Below are 17,208 nucleotides of genomic sequence, written 5' to 3'. Positions count from 1 at the left end.
TATACTTTACAATCTTGAATATATTATTCTCGGAGAGAAAAATAAACAATGGAATGTGGGGTTGGGTCCATGCTGCCAACTCTGGAGGATTGGGCTGGGATGGAGTGTGTCTTGAGAAGGCAAGACTCAGTTCTGCAAAGAGAATTAGAAACTAAGGATCCAGAAACTGTGATGACTTTACAACCCTGGGTCTGAGCTCTCAGGTAAGAAAATAAGGAGAGAAGGCATCTTACATTCTGTGGGGAAAATGGGTGTATCATCTTGTTGACTAAAGAAACGGGAGAAGATTGTTCTGAGAGAATGGATACCTTGCAGTCTCTATGCTGTGTGCTCCTCATCTGTGCCAGGTGCCACCAACCATGCACTCTCAATTTTCAGGGCCTGGCAAGCACATCTCAGTCCTGGAAAATCCCTTGAGGACTTTTGAAAAATACTAATGTTTAGCTCCAACCAAGAGGCATTAGTTTAATTGGACTGGGATGTGGCCGGGGCGTTGCAAGCAGGTGGGAAAGAAGCTGTGGCTCTGACCAGCTGCCCTGAGAGTGGCTTTTGCCTTGCCAGGACCATGACAAAATCCATCTGCAGGGATGCAAACAGGGCCACACAGGGGCTCTTCCCCACTGTTGCTGCCCTATCTTCTTCAAGGTCTTTATTCTGCTGCCTTGTAGCATTAGCTCCTGCCTGTGGATCATCTTGTTCGTATTGCCTTAAATTTCAGCTTTTGATTCACACCTAACACTTCATGCTGCTAGTCCCACCCTGGCTTGCTCTGGGATCAGAAACTGGTGTTTTCCTTCTGAGTGCTTGCATTTTCTGTTGTAAGCCTAGTTCTTCTGACATCCCAGCTGCCTTTGCAAGTTCCTCTAGCTACACTGACTTGAGGCAGTCTTCCCAGTTGGGTTCTGAATTCCAGTCCCTCCCCTGGGCCAGGATCCTGGAGAGCTCTCTGCAGGCAGCTCCTGAACATATTTACTCAGCATGTGACTTCTATGGGTTGGGACAAGGTCTTGGCTTCTCTGTCTAGATTCCATCTCTTTGTTATGGGAGACAGCAGGCATGCAATTCTGGGTGAGATCAACCTGGGTTGAGTCCTGAGTTGGGAGATTGTAACAGAGGAGAGAGAAAAAGCCTCAGTGGCTAGATGGCTAGGAGGCAGGTCCCTGAGCAGGGGCCTGAGCTATGGAGAGGAGGGACGTGAGCACCATGATTTCCTTTCCAAGGTGTGTTTTATAGGAGTTAGTATGGGCCATTGTAGTGATGCAATGGCTGTTGGCATTTTAAAAATTGGGCATCAAGTCATCTTTATGACTGTGTAATAGCATCCTTGTCTCAAGGTACTGTAATGCCAGATTCGTGGGACCCCAATAGACCTCCAGGAACCGAATCCGATGCAATCACACAAGAGTCTTTACTGCAAGCTCGAGCCTGGACTCACAACCATTTCCGATGCAGCGGTCCCAAGGAGTGAGTCCTGGCCTTAGGTCAGTGAGGATTTATAGGTTTTGGGGGGATACTCTATGCATCACAACATCACACAACAAATCATTTCGTACCATGGGAAAATCAAACAACAACTCTTAACATTGATTAACACATTCAGGCGGAACAAGTTGGGTAAGGGTGATTGTTGAGTTCAAGAGGTGGATACGTTTGAACTGATTGGTTTAAGCCGTGAGGGGTCTACACGGTTTCCTAACATGTTATCAATCACCGAAACTACCGGGAGGGTCACCTGGCATTTCAGATATGTTCCCTGTCTCACTCTGATTGGTTGTTGCTATGGTCCGAAATCAGGTCTCAAGCCTTTTTTGGTCTTGCATTGCTGAGTCAAGGCTATCTGGTCACTGCAGTTAGGGGTATCTGGCTCCGCAGGCCTTTCCTGTTATTTACCCTCAGCCAGGGTGGCTATGTGCCTAGGAACACTGGGTCATCCCCCACTCCTTTTGGATAGGCCCTGCTCTGAGGTAGAGGCTGGTTTTTCAAAAATGGAGTCACATCAGTTTCCCAGTACAAACACAGAACAAAAATGTAAGTTGAAAAGAAGATTTTGACAAAATCTGTACATATATTCTCATTTTCAATCATTTAAATAGTATAAGCAAACTAAAACTATTGGCCCCTGTACCTAATCCCTTTGGGTTGAAAAGCTTCCTTTGCTAATGGATATTTAGTACTTCTGTTCCACATACAAAATATGATATATATGATATTGCTTGTGTGTTTTATAGTACTGGTATATCATCATACATATCATGATTAAACTTCGCTCATGCAACAGGATGTAATAGAGATCTTTAATTTCATCATGTATAGACTTCATTCTACTCAACTACTAAAGTCTATGGATGGTGAAACAGTTTCCAATTTATGTGAGCACTCACAATTCTGCAATGAATGGCTTGAATGTGTGTGTGAGAGTTTTCTCTCTCTTTTTTTGAGATAGTGTCTTGCTGTGTTGACCAGGCTGGCTTCAACATCGTCTGGCTTCAACGTATTTCTTTCAAGATCAGGAGACGTCAAATTGTTAGATCATGGGAATATGCATTTTCATGGGAATAAGCATTTCCAGCTTAAATAGGTATTGTCAAATTTAGTCCTCGCCCAGAAATGCAAGAGAATATCTGTTTGTCCTTGATCGGTCTCTTGTCTTTTAGTTTTGCTTATTTTTCATAGTGGAGAAGTCATGGATTTCTTGTAGTCTTAGTTTCCACTCTTCCCTTTGTCTTGTTTGCCTTCCCAGTCTTGTTTAAAAGGTCTTTCCTACCCAAAGTAATAAAACCTTTTTCTCTACTGCTTCTGATTGTTTTCATAGTTTTACATATCTTAATCTCTCTGAAAAATATTGGTGAATGGTGTGAAGATCTAAACATTATTTTTCTTCAAGAGGAAAACCAGGAGTCCTAACAATGTTAGGTCCATTTGGGGGCTCTGCATTCTGTTCTTATGACTAAAATAATATTTGGAGCAATTATTCATTTAGTCACACTAGTCATGGGTGATCATTATCTGTCAGGGAGAGATTGAAATAAAAATTTACTCTATATCGGGTTCATAGTATTCAACTTCATGTTATAATAAATGATGTATTGAAAATTATATGGAGTTTTTGGTTTTGAAAGGGGCTCAGTTGATCTCAAAAATGCTATGGGGGGGTGGGTTGGGGCTTGATCCAGTAATGCTGAACCACTAAGCCACATCCCCAGCCCTTTTTAAAATATTTTATTTTGAGACAGGGCCTCACTAAGTTGCTGAGGCTGGCCTTGAATTTGAGATTCTCCTGCCTCAGCCTCCTGAGTTGCTGGGATTACAGGAATGCATCACCATACCTGTTTTTTAGTAATCCTGTTGTGATCATTTTAAAGCTCCTACTGTGAAGGTTTATTTCTAGATACTGTTATAAATGTGTAGTTAATAGTTAGACCTGGTGGGTCTTGCATAATATATATTTATATGTATATACATAATAATAATAATATGTGTATATGTCTAATATTATTATTATTATCATTTTTGCTGCTGAGTCATATCCCCTAGTCCTTTATTTTGAGACAGGGTCTCACTACATTGCCAAGGCTGGCCTCAAAATTGTAATCTTCTTGCTTCAGCCTCTTTGGTAGCTGGAATGACAGGCTTGTGTCACCACTCAGAGTTGAGCTTACATGATTTGGGGGGGTATGGGGGACTGAACTCAAAGGTGCTTAACCACTGAGCCACATCCTCAGCCCCACCCTGGTATTTTACTTACAGACAGGGTCTCACTGAGTGGTGGAAGGTCTTGCTAAGGTGCTGAGGCTGGCTTTGAACTCGTGGTCCTCCTGGGCCGCTGGGATTACAGGTGTGCACCACCACGCCCAGCTTCTTACATGATTCTTAAACATAAGATCTTTATTCAAAGTAAGCAGCCGATTTACTTTTATTTCTTCCTGAATATTACACTTAACTTTAAAATTCTTCTTTGCTTGATTTAAACACCTTTGTAGTAAGTTAATAAAATTGATGAACATACCTTTTTTTTTTTGTCCATAACGCTATTCTCAGTTTATTATTTTGTATTTGTTTTAATTAGTTACAAATGACAGTAGAAGGCACTTTGATACATCACATGTCATGGAGTATGATTTCTCATTCTTCTGGTTGTACATGATGTAGAATCCCACCGGTTATATGAACATACCTTTTAACTTTAAACAAGCTGCTCATTTGGAGCAAGAGTTGAAAGATGATATTAGTTTGTGTTATTTAACATGTGAGCACCCTGGGCCAACAGATGACACCATATGGCAAAGAGGAGTGGGGAACAGAAATTCCCTGTATATTTGAATGAAGGTGCATCTAGACTTAACCTTAAGGGTACTTTTGCTTTCTTGTTCTAAGCATTTTACTGAGTTGCTTTAGTCAGAGTGTCTGTTTTGCTCTTAGTGTTTTGAGACATGTGGTATTAGAAACTTGGCATGAATCTGGCTTCCTTAGCTAGAAAACTTTGAGTGAATTTGATTCTTTTCTCTAGGCTCTATTTAAACCTAAGACTTAGGTTTCATTTATGGTTTATTTATTGTTTAGTTATTGGTTATAAAAACAAAACAGAAGCATATTATTTCCATATTTGTTTCCCAGTTGAACAAAAATTGCCCTTATTTTACTTTCCCTTTTCTCTAGAAAGCACTGTCTTCCTGGAATAGAATGTGCATGATACCTTTTGGAGTTGTGCAGTGCACAGTACTGGCCTCCTTCCACTTTCTACTTTTATGTTACTCTGCGGTAGCATTCGGATGCCTCCACTCTGCAACTCTCTGTTCCTTGAAGAGTTCATCTCACACTCTGCAAAGATAAGTCAGTCTCCTAGCAGTTTCCAGGCCTGAGTTGTCTTACAAGGGTTCAAATATTCTCCTTCGTGACTATTTGTAAAACCCATAGTGTAGCAAAGAGATTTTTAAAGATATATATTTATTCTTTTTTAGTTGTACATGGCAATAGAGTGTATTTTGACATATCCTACATACATGGAGTATAACTTCCCATTCTTGGAGTTGTATAAGATGTGGAGTTACACTGGTGGTGTATTCATATATGAACATAGGAATGTTATGTCCAGTTCATTTTACTGTCTTTCTGATTCTCATGTCCCCTTCTTTTCTCCCTCCCCCTCTCTAATCTGGTGAACCTCCACTCCACCCGACCCTATTATGAAAGCAAAGAGTCTCAGAATGGCTATAGGATGAGAGCTTTCTCAAGGCACAGAAGGCACAGTGCTGTTGAACTTGCACGAGCGTCTATTTGATGTCAATGCTAGGTTCACATCTAGAGTCAAACTTGGGACACAGCTGAGCACTTAGATTCTGTTCTCTGTCGAGAGTGCAGTCCACATTTACCCACCAAAAACCTTCCACAAGTGCATTCCACGTGCTGATATTCTTGAAAGGTGCTGGTTTATGCAAAGGAGGATTATATGCAACTCTGCTCCTCTTCCCTGAAGTGTGTGTGAGATGTTGCAAAGTCAAAGCTCTAAGACTCCTAGATTCTTAGAACTAAAAGCACTTTTGAGATCTAATCCATCTCATTTTAGAACTGGGATGAATGGATGACTATTTATATACTTGAGGATATAAATACATAAACACAGATATATGTGCCTACTCATTAGGTACTTATATACACAACCAGATTCATTTTACTAATAGCAAATCCATGAAAATTGATTAATATACATTTAAACCTTAAATGAACTAATCATCTGCCCCAAAGACACTTATAAGCGCACGGAAGTGACCTCTTCTTTTAAATACCCTCAGCTCCCATTGTATTTCAGTGTGTGTGTGTGTGTGTGTTCACAAGAATGTGGGGCTGGAGAGCTTACTGATTACCACCCATTAGGCTGATGGGAAGAGCTCAAATATGGAACAGTTTCCAGCTACGTGTGGAATTCTGGCTGGCCGCTCTTTTACTCCAAAGTCTGTTTTATTTTGTGAACAGTTTCTTATCACATTTATTTATTGTTCCTCCAAGGGAGGCGGGAAGGCAAGAGCCTTTATTGCAATTCTCTTGTTAACGTGTGAGAAAACTGAGTTTGCACAGAGCTTGCTTGACATGCTCTTCCTGGGAACAGTCACAAAGAAAACCAGGAGACCCAGTGGGCTCCCTGTCACTGAGCTCTGCATGCTCCCTAGCCCTACTTTGCCAGCCCTAGGGTCCTTCACACCAATGGAAATGGTGTTGCATGGAAATTCCCCAAATCAAGAGTTGTTTAGAAACCCCCAAGAGGTACAGATTAAGCATTATTCCTGTTTGGATATTCCTGAATGTAAAAATCCTGTGGCTCTTTCTAGCTAGTGCATTGAGACCTATATGCTTCAGACCTAAAGCACTTTACCATCATATTGATTAAAAGATGGTCAATAAATTAAGTCTATCAGTGATGGCTTCGAGCAAATATACTATTGAGAGGCCAATAATTCCTCAAGTGTTCACTAAGGCTCTGTATTAGGCACGGCACAGATGATGATAAAAAGATAGAACTGCCCTTGTCTCCAAGAATTCAAAGTGCAAGGTAGACGGTGTTAAGTAAAGAACAATTAAATTGGGGAGAATAGGTGCATTGTATTTTGGAAGCTCACTGTGCTGGGGGATTAAACTTAGAAAGGCTGTCAGAAAGACCTCCTAGATGAAGGACTGAGGGGACTAGCTGGACATAGAGGTGGAGGAACAGTGTTCAAGGCAGAGAGAACAGTATGTGGGAAAACTTGAAGACAAGAGGGAGTGAGATATACCTAAGAAAATGAAAAGTTCCTGTCTGGTTGGAGCACAAAGTGAAGGGTGGTTATGGGCATCAGGGTGTGGCAATGGAAGGGGCTGGGAATGACCAAGATGCTATCAGAAAGACCATTAAAGGCTGGCTTGTAAGTTCTATTTAGAGGACTAAGCTTTATCTGTGAATTGATCATTCATTCATTCATTCATTCATATACTGTGCACCAAGAATTAGGGTTGGGGATAAAGCAACAAATAAAACAAAGAGCACGCCCTCAGGGAGCTTCCATTCTCCTGACACGTAGAGGGAAGTCAACAGACAAGTAATCAAATTAAATACATAATAGTCAAGTTGCAGTGCGGGTGTAGCAGTGCCCTGGGATGGTTCAGTGAAGCCTCAATGATATGGTGGCACTCGGTAGAGAGCTATAGCAGTTCAGGACGCAGTCAGGCAGCTGTCTACAGGGCAAGGGCACTCCAGCCAGAGGGAATGGCATGTGCAAAGGCCCTGAGCAACAGTGTGCAGGAATCACTGATGGTCATACTGGCTAGAGCTTAGGAAGAAAGGACCGGAATGACAGGAGATGAATTCTGAGAGGCAAAGGGGCAAGATCACAGAGAGCCTTGAAGGATTTTATTCCAAGTGTGATGGAAAATCAAAGGGGAGGTAGCAGGAGCATGTTTATATAGGTCTAGCTGCTGAAGGGGAATGGATTGAGGGTGAAGGTGGAGATGGAGGATGGGGAGGCAGAACAGGCAGGGAAAACAGTTTATTGGAAAAAAATCAGACAAGCAGTGAAAACAATCTAAGCAAGGTAATAACAACGGGATATTCTACCAGTCAGAGGTAGGAGGGGGGAAAACTGAAGTGTGTTAAGCGTCCCTGTTCCTTGGTTCCAAAATACTTTCATCATGACTGAGTTTTTCCCCAGATAGCTTATCTTTTGAGTTCAAAGAACTGAAGATCCTATTAAGGCAAATTCTGCTTTCATTTTTTGGATTCTAAAAGCATTGTATTTAGAGGGAAAAAATTAAAAACCAGAATGACATATTGCTCAATACCATTTACCCAAATTAAGAAGCATGCATGTGAAACAATGCTTAAAACAGTGGAAGAAAATATACAACACAAAAAATGCACAATAAACAGAATAGGATCATTGCCTCCAGTGGATCAAGATAAGAGCATACTATGAAGCAAAACAAACAAACAAAAAACGAGGTTGCAGAATGCAATTTTTTTTTAAGAGCAAAATATCGAATACCATTGAGCATTGGATAGGCAGTCAAGTTTAGCACAGGCCTCTGAGAAAATGGGTCTTGGGAGAGTTAGGCTTTGACAGTGAGTGGTAGACAGAGGAATGCTAGGCAAATCATGCAGACAAGGTGGGTGTCATGGGGTTGGTCTGTAGGGCCTATGAAGTAAGAGAAACAGCCTTGAAAACAAGTTTCACCTTCTTCACGTTCTGTTTTAAACTAGCTCTGGACAAAGCTTTATTTTGGCTTCTCCCCACCCCACACTCCCTGCCCAAGCACAGTTTTCCAAAAGATAACCTATTCTGATATTTAAGAAAAACTTTTGGGTTTTCCTCTGTGCACTCAGTGGAATTTCACCAATTTCTTTGGAATGACAACTATCAGAAAAAGCTCCGTGGCAGTTGAAGCCAGTGTTCCATAGTCTACCAAGGTTCAAGGTCTCATGGAAAGAAAAATTTGCAGCCCACTCATTCAAAATTGGAAAATGAAATAAAACTGGCAAAGAGTGACTTGGATTTTAATCTTCAGTTTTGTGCTGATAACGATGATCACTCAGAGCAAAGTCCCTCTCAGTTTACGAACCATGTTCATGTTTATTAATCTATTTAATCTTCGTATCAACTCTGTGAGACAGCTTTGTTTTACAAATGAGGGAACTAAAGCTCAGGCAGATTAATGACTCATTCAAGTTGCTTCACTTGTATTCTGTACTTTCTGTGTGCTGGACCTCTCTGTGTTGGGAGGTCAGGTTCTATTTGCTTCCCATTATAACATTTGTCAGTTAACTTCATGGGGACATACAAAAGAAAAATGATGACAATATGGATTGTGTAATGCACTATAAAAGGTGATAAATAAATAAAATACATATATATATATATATATATATTTACCATTACTTCTATTTTTTAAATTATTTAAAAATATTTACAGTCTATGTACTGTCTTAAGGGGTGGTATTTAGCATGGAGCTGAGAATATTCAAATTGGATCTCTACCATCAGGCATGTTCCCAAGAGAAGAAATATGTAGAGAGGCTTTATCTATGAGATACGGCCTTGGCTCCAAACCCAGGATAACCCCCAAGTGAGCTTGGTTGGACTGCAGTTGAATATACAATTTAATCTTGGATCTTCTCACTCCATGGAAGAAAGAAGGCTGGTCCAAAGTCCATTCCAGCAAAATGAAGAGGAAGTTCAAGAGCATGGGAGGCAAATGCAAGGATGGCCAGATGCTCTCCCGCATGCGTGTAGCCCAGCTCTCCCCCTGCTCCAGTCTGGTGAAGGAACAGCACCTGACCCTAAAGAGACACACAGCAAGGCTTTAGATCCTACAGCCTGGAATGCACATTGGTCTCCGGGAACTTGACCAATGTCTAGCATCCATTTTCTTCAGGGAAGGCAAAGAATGTTACAGAGCTGGATTGGGAGAGCTGGTGAAAGCTCTCCTAGATAGCAATGCCCAAAGTAAGAAAAATCTCAAAAATTGGGGAAAAATATGAAAAAGTCACAAGTCTCTAAAATTCATTCATTCCATAACATTTCATGTTACTCATTATTGCCAGGTTCTGGAATACAGAAGAATACCAATCTATATCTATATTCATATCAATGTCAAAATCTCTATCTATACCAACTATACCTTTATCTATCTATCTATCTATCTATCTATCTATCTATCTATCTATATCTTCCATTAACTATCTTTCTAGAGAGAGTGAGTGTGTCACATAAGTAATTAACTTATGGAGAATTTCTGGGAAATTTTCACTTTCAACAGAGTGTTCTAGAGATACTCTAAGGATATAGATTCATCTAGAACACCAGTAGGTATTCATTTAGAAGAAATGTGAAATGGGAGATCTGTAACTTGAAAGAAGCCATTATAAATGCCAAACAAAGAGAAAGCTGATGTTTTAGAGCATTATGAAGAAGAATATTCTGACATTTCTTCAGTGCTAATTCAGGGAGAGTAAGTTCTCCTAGCACTGAGGTGTAGATCCTCAGATAGAAGTACCTCTCAGGACAGGGATGTTCTCAGACCCCACAAAATGCTGGAATCTTCCTTCTACATCAGCCCGTGTCTTGGGCTCTGGGTGGAAGCTTTCCCTAACACCTGCTTCTCTTGTTCCTAAAGGGAGCCACCATGGACAGGAAGCTTGATTCAAATGGCCACTTCCATTTTCCTTCTCACAACATATTTCCTGCTTTGTTAATCAGCACTCTAGTTGCTACATCCAACTCTAGCCATACCAGAGTGTTTGGTATTATCATTATGGCTGCACTTCCCTACCTTCCAGAAGAATCATGTGAACAAAGTGCCCCCAGAAGTCCTTACATGGACAGTTCCATTTGAGGTATGCCTGGTATTCATGGGCATGTGGGAGGACTGTTCCCCTCCTCCAGCCACCTGCATCTCTTAATTAGGGTAGCAACAATGAAACCCCAGGGTTCCTGGCCTACACCCAAATCCTCACTCACCATTCTCCAAGCACTGACTTGAATTCTGTGTTTTGGTACTGAGTTTGTGAACAGTCGAACATACATAGTTTTTATCAAGATACCTTAATATTTTGTTTGCATTCTTAAATTCTAGTTTAAAATGTTTGCATTTTAAAATTCTAGTTTAAAAAGAGAAATAAAAATAGGTGCGATATATCACCCTTGAATATATGATGTGGTCTCTATTTTAAAAGTTCTACATGTATCTTGTTTACCACTTTATGACACATAACGGGCATTCAAGAAATATCTGTTAATCATTAATTAATCAACTAATTAGCCATCGCTCAATCAACTATTAATTAACTAGTCGTTATTTAATTGTTCTGCACAGGGGGAGAAGATGTACCTAAACACAACCAAATTAAATAATTCAAGTCAGCAAATTATAAAGAACCTGAGTGGGTTTGTCTGGGATTTCAGGATGCTGTTAGGTGGGTCTGGAGTAAGTGGTGTCAGTCGGAAAGGCCTCAGGCAGGAGTGAGGTGGGAAGTGACAAGACCCAAGTCACAGAGGCAGGAGGTGCACTCCATACTGGGGGAAGTGTGGGAGCTGAGCACCTCAGAGCAGGAGGGAGAGAGGGTTTGTCCTGGGAATCCCAAGAGGGGCGAGCAGAGAAGTGGCTATAGATCACCCTAAAACGCTCCGTCATGCTTTGACTTTATCTTACTGGTAGAAAGATGAAAGTTTTGGGGCAAGGACATTTAATCATGAAGAGAACCTAAAGTCATTATATCACAAGATATTACATATGAAAACATACTTACATATAGGTATTTCATATAAACATGAGAATATATATATTATATATATAAACGTAAGATACATGAGGATACTTTTTTAAGATCCCACTAAGTTGGAAATGACCTTTTCCTCCTCAGTGACCCTGTGTGACCCTCACTGGACATAAGTTTTAGAAGAGCACCTCCACATTTTACTGCACGAATGTAAAAGGCAAACCCCTTTTATGGGAAAGAGCAGGTAGACCGTCTTATACAATATCCTTGTGTTCCCAGGACTGAGAAGCCTTTCACACAAGAGAAGATACTTCACGAATGTTTGTTGCATGAATACATAAATGAACATAATAGCTCACAAAGCAACTCACATACATTTTATCTCATTTAATCCTACATCCGCCTTGTGAAAGAGGTCCATATTATTGGTCTCTAAAAGAGAGTTTGAGTCTCAGTGCTGGTGGAGGCTCATTGTTCAGGAAAAGGATGCACAAGTGCAAAGCTCAAAGAGGCCAGAGAGGCAGGACAATTGACTGGACGTGGGTGTCAGGAGCCACCAAAGACAAGGAGAGAACAAAGAGGGGTTCAAGAGTGTGGGGTAGGACTGCAGGAAGATCATCAACCCAGGGGCCTCAGGGAGAACCAATGAGGAGGGAGGAGGCTGAAGACAAAATAGTCAGGAACCAAGAAATGAGGTCATGGAAGAAGGGTCTGCAGATTAAGTAGTCATTTGAGGAAATTTGACTCTAAAAAGAGTGAAGCTAAAAGAAACAAGAGTCAGTCAAAGATATTTTTTCCTTAAGCCTTGGGCATGGTTAGAGACACGTCCATGGGACAGACCCCTGGGGAGAGGGAGCCTTGGGGGAGAGGAACCTGAATGCACAGGAGGCCCTGAAGGTGTGTCAGCTCTCTCCCCTGCTCGCTCTCCCTCTCTCTCTCTCACTCAATGATCAGTCCCCAGCACAGCTTGATTAGTGGTTAGACACAGTGTGCTTGGTCCAAACAGCCATCTTTCTCCGCTTATTACCAGACTCTTTGAAAATCTGTTTTCTCTCCTTGTTTTTTTTTTTTTTTGGATCTTAAAAATAGTCTGCCCCCCAAGAGAAATAAATGCCTTCTTGCCTCTCCAATGACAGCATGCAAGGCCAAAGCTACAGAACCTCACCCAAAATAGATCAAATATTTGAAATGTTTTCTTATTTGCACCCCTCGCAACTATGAATGCAATGCAAAGCCAATTATAAGATTGGCTTCCCCCTCCCCTCCCCTGAAATGAGTGAAGGATGTGTTTTCTGGTTGGGAGGCCAGACCAGGCCCTACCACATGGTCTTGGTTGGATTTCAGACACAGCCTTCGTTCAGCGTGGACAGGAAGACGGAACGTGCACAGCTGGGTAAACATGTGTGTGCAGAGCGAGGGGCTCTCTCAGGACTCGCCATCCTGAATTCCATCTTGTGCACATGTCAGAGCTGCCCCAGCAGAAGAGCAGTTCTTTATAGAAGACTTCAGTTTTCTGTAAGATCGTACAAGGCCCAGAGCCTAATACTAAGCCTTATAGGTTACAGAAGCTCAGATGGTGAGTGAATGAATGAATGAACAAATGAACTAGCAGAAAAATCCAGTCACAGCTCTGAGTGATTCAGAAACTCCTTGGAGAGCAATTTCTCACAGATGGAACTTTTTTTTTTTTTTTTTGCATCCTTTTAGAGTTGAGTAAACCCAATACCACTGAATATGGGTGAACTGGGAAGACATAGAAACATCTAGCTATCCTCTCAATAAATAAGGAGAGAGTGGCCAATTCTGTTCTGCAGTGGTGGGAAAAGATACCATTTATTCCAGGTGCCCCTTCTTATATGCAGGGTCTTCTCTGATCACACCCACTTCCCATTTTATCAGGCCCTTACCCTAATCCCAGACAATCAATATCCTTCCACCAGTGCCCTGAGAGGTCAGTGTGGGCTCTCAGTTCATCTGCACCCTACTCATAAAGCAATTGGTATCGTGGTGCTAAGCCAGGCTATGGCTTAGAGTGTTAACCCTTTAAAGAGTAGCTGCTGATGTTTGTGGTGTCGACTCCTTAATTCAAATGTATGGCCACGTTGGGGACCTCAGTCAGGGCAGGTCCACTCCTGCAGCCACATGCTCTGCGCAAACTGCATTTGAAGACAAGGAAAGTCAGTGGCCTTTCCTAATGCCACGTAGATGACCAGGTATGAGTGCCCCCAGGGAGAGGATGTCTTGCCTATACACTAGTTTTCTGGTTTTTTTTTTAATTAAAAAACCAAAAAGTTTAAAGATAACAAACACCCATGTATATGCTTTACAGAATTAACAAACGTCATAATTGCTCTATCTTCATTTCACATGGCAGATACATTTTAAATTCTTTAATTTCATGACTAGTACCATTTCCCTCTCTTCCTCCTTATCTAGGCACCCACTATCTTGAATTTGGTGTGGTGCTAGTGTGCTCTTACATGTATCCACAAATAATTCATCATACGGAATTATTCCAATTGTAACTTTTTTTTTTTTTTGGTTTGGTTTGGTTTGGTTTTCACTGAACATACTTTGAGATCCAGGTGTACGTAGTCATGCATTTGAGCTCCATCCTCTGCCAGTTTGTGTAGCACCTCCCTGCTGACAGACAGCTGAGGGGATTTTTGACATCATTTTCACTATTATAGACAATGTTCTTAAAAGACAATGTTCTTTTTTTTTGGATTTGGGATTGAACTCAGGGGCACTCAACCACTGAGCCACATCCCCAACCCTATTTTGTATTTTATTTAGAGATAGGGTCCCACTGAGTTGCTTAGCACCTTACTTTTGCTGAAGGTTCCTTTGAACCTGTGATCCTTCTGCCTCAGCCTCCTGAGCCACTGGGATTACAGGTGTGTGCCACCATACCCAGCACAGACAATGTTCTGCGGTGCCCCCTTTTACATGTCTTCTTTAGACTATGCAAGTTTCTGAAGAGGATATACGTAGAGATTGAAACCCAGAGAGAGAAAGTCCATGCTGAGCATTACTAGATTATGCCAGAGCACTTTGCAAAGTGAATACACCAATATTCTCTCTTATCTGAAATGTGTAAAAATTTATTTCTGTGCATCATGAAAATATTTAGTTCTGCATGATCCAACTCTTTCTTTCTTTAGTGTTCTGGTGGATGTGAACTTGTGCCACTGTTCTATCTTTCATTTTCTTGATGACTGTTCAGGCTGAGCATCATTTTAAGACTTTTGGCTTTTACATCTTTCCTTTTTGGGTGCTGGGTATTGAACCCAGGATGCTTAATCACTGAGCCACATCCCCAGCCCTTATTTTGAGACAGGGTCTTGCTAAATTGCTTAGGGCCTCACTAAGTTGCTGAGGCTGGCTTTAAACTCACGATCTTCCTGCCTTAGCCTCCTGATCCACTGGGATTACAGGCATGTGCCATCACATCTGTTTGCATCTTTTCTTATGGGATTATTTTATCCTATGCCCATGTTGGAAATAGAGTCTCTCTCTCTCTCTCTCTCTCTCTCTCTCTCTCTCTCTCTCAATTAATTTGTAGGCATTCTATGATAGTCCAAATATGAATCCTTTATTTTATACACTGAAAACTTTCTCTTGGCCAGTCCTTTCACTTTATATATTGTGGCTTTTGTTGAATAAAAATTTTTACATCTGGATGTAAATAATTCTTCCTACTTAATACTTACATATATTAGCTGTTTTTTTTTTTTCTTTGTAAAAAGTGCTCCCAAATCTAGGTGGCCTATGGCCAGCAATGTTTATTCCTTGCTCCCTTCACACAAGCCCTGGGTACACGGCAACTCTGCTGGTCTTGGCGGGGCTCTCTGGCCCAGCCCAACTCCATCTGTCTTGCTTTTCTTTCTGGAAACCAAGTCGAAGAGCAGCCACTATCTGGGGTGTGTTAGTTCCTGTGCTGCTGTCACAAATTAACACAAACTGGGTGGCTTAAAACAACAGACATTTATTCTCTGCAGTTCTGGAGGCCCAGAGTCCAACGTCCAAGTGTGGACAGGGCTGTTGGCTTTTTCTGGAGGCCACCAGGGAGAATCTGTCCCCTGTCTCTCTCGTAGCTTCTGGTGGTCACTGGCAACGCTGAGCTAGTATACGAATGACTCCAGTCTCCCCCTCTACCTTCACGTCCCTTTCTCCTCTGCCTTAGGTGTCTCAAAACACCCTCTTTTCCTTATAACGACCCTTGTCATTAGATGAGAGCCCAGTTCCTGAATAGAGCCTGATCTTGTCCTGATCATTCATTTAATTACATCTGCAGAGACTCTATTTCCAAATAAGTCCACACTCACAGGTTCTGGGTGAACATGTCATTTGCGGGGAGCACCTCTAGCCTACCACGTGGGACATGTCATCATGGTTAGGCAAGGACGCTCAAGGCGGAAGCTCCTTGGGGCCTCCCCTTTGGACGGGCACCATGCCTTCTAGCCACATGGCACCCGACAGAGCAAATCGGATGGTCCAGGTCACCGACTGAAAGCACTGCAAGTCACCTGGCAAAGAATGTGAGTGTTTAATCCTGTTAAAAAGGAAGTAAATAGTAGATTCCAATAATCCAATATGTCACAAGCCACGTGGTTTTAAAAGTCAAATCATGTTATACGGCTTTTTGCCAAAAAGCAAGCATCCTTGAAGCCACCCATTCCTAGAACGGATCCTCCTCCTAAGCCTGGCTCTCGGTCTTCTTCCTTTTCTGGGGTGGTAGATGTTGGGGTGTCAGTTCTCATACCTCTGCTACTCATGCTCTGCATTTCCCGGAAACTCCTTCCTGATGTGTAGACAGTGGACAGTGTCACGACTCTCCAGTAGCACTAAGTCACTCCAGAGTAGTGTGTCACCCACTTGGGTGACTGCGAGTGGTCTTATATGCCTAAATATGTTGAAGATGACCTCTACGCCTCCCCACAAATCTCTGCCGCCCTCAGTGGTCCCATGTCATTGGAGCAATGACCGTTCACTCAGTTGTTCAGGCCGCAATAAAGACACTTCTGTCACCCCTCCTGTGTCACATCCCTCATCCAAACCATCGGTGAATCTTGATGTGTTCAAAATTCAATACTTTCTCAGCTGCCCCGACTTCTAATTCCCCAGCCCTAGCCTGGGCCTCTTGCCCATGAGGTGGCCATAGCTTTCTTCTGCTTCTCCTCTTGCAATTCTGCCCTGTAGTTTCTGCAGGGCAGCCAGAGGGATTTATTTTTTTCTCCAGCTCAAAATCTTCGAATGATTTTCCATCTTATAACAAAACCAGAAGTCCTGCCATGACACGGGGGCTCTGGGTGAACCAAGCTGGCCCTGGTCTGTGGCTCCTCCCCGAGTACTCTGTTCTTTTAATATGCACCTGCTATTCTTGCCGTGGGAATACTTTTCCTTCATATATTCTCTGTTCACTCCTTCACCCTGTTCATATTTTTATTGAAAAACTCCTTTCAAAAAGACTTCTCAGTTTCTCTCTATTCCTTACCCTTTCTTACTGTTTCCTTATAGCACTCCCCACAGCCTGACCTTACGTGTTATTGGATTCATTCATATGTTTATCTGTCTTCCACCATCAGAATGGATTTAATTCATAGCACCCAGGACAGACCTTGCCTGTGGTAGAAATTCATCATTTTTTCAGCAAATGAATAAAAGAAAGAATGAACTGCTTTGTTGTTCTTTTAGGTATTAACTTCTATATTCCTAAGGCATATGGAAGTTTATTAGGGGTTTGGTTGTAGATGCTTCCTGTTGATATCCTACTCAGCAAAATGAAGGGTTAGCCCTCTTATCCACTCAAACCCTGCAGATCTGATCTTGCCCGTTATCCTCAGAACCTGATCACGTCGTTCTTGTTTTGGTAAAATCAGTTGATGATTGTGTTAATTTTTTTTTACCACAGCATCCAATGATTACTTTCCCTTTCTTGTATAAAAGGTTTGTCTTTCTGTAATTAT

The sequence above is a fragment of the Marmota marmota genome, unplaced genomic scaffold, assembly GCF_001458135.2.
Source record: "Marmota marmota marmota unplaced genomic scaffold, marMar, whole genome shotgun sequence".
Taxonomy (NCBI): domain Eukaryota; kingdom Metazoa; phylum Chordata; class Mammalia; order Rodentia; family Sciuridae; genus Marmota; species Marmota marmota.
The sequence above is the reverse complement of the archived record's forward strand: the minus strand, read 5'-3'. Positions refer to the sequence as shown.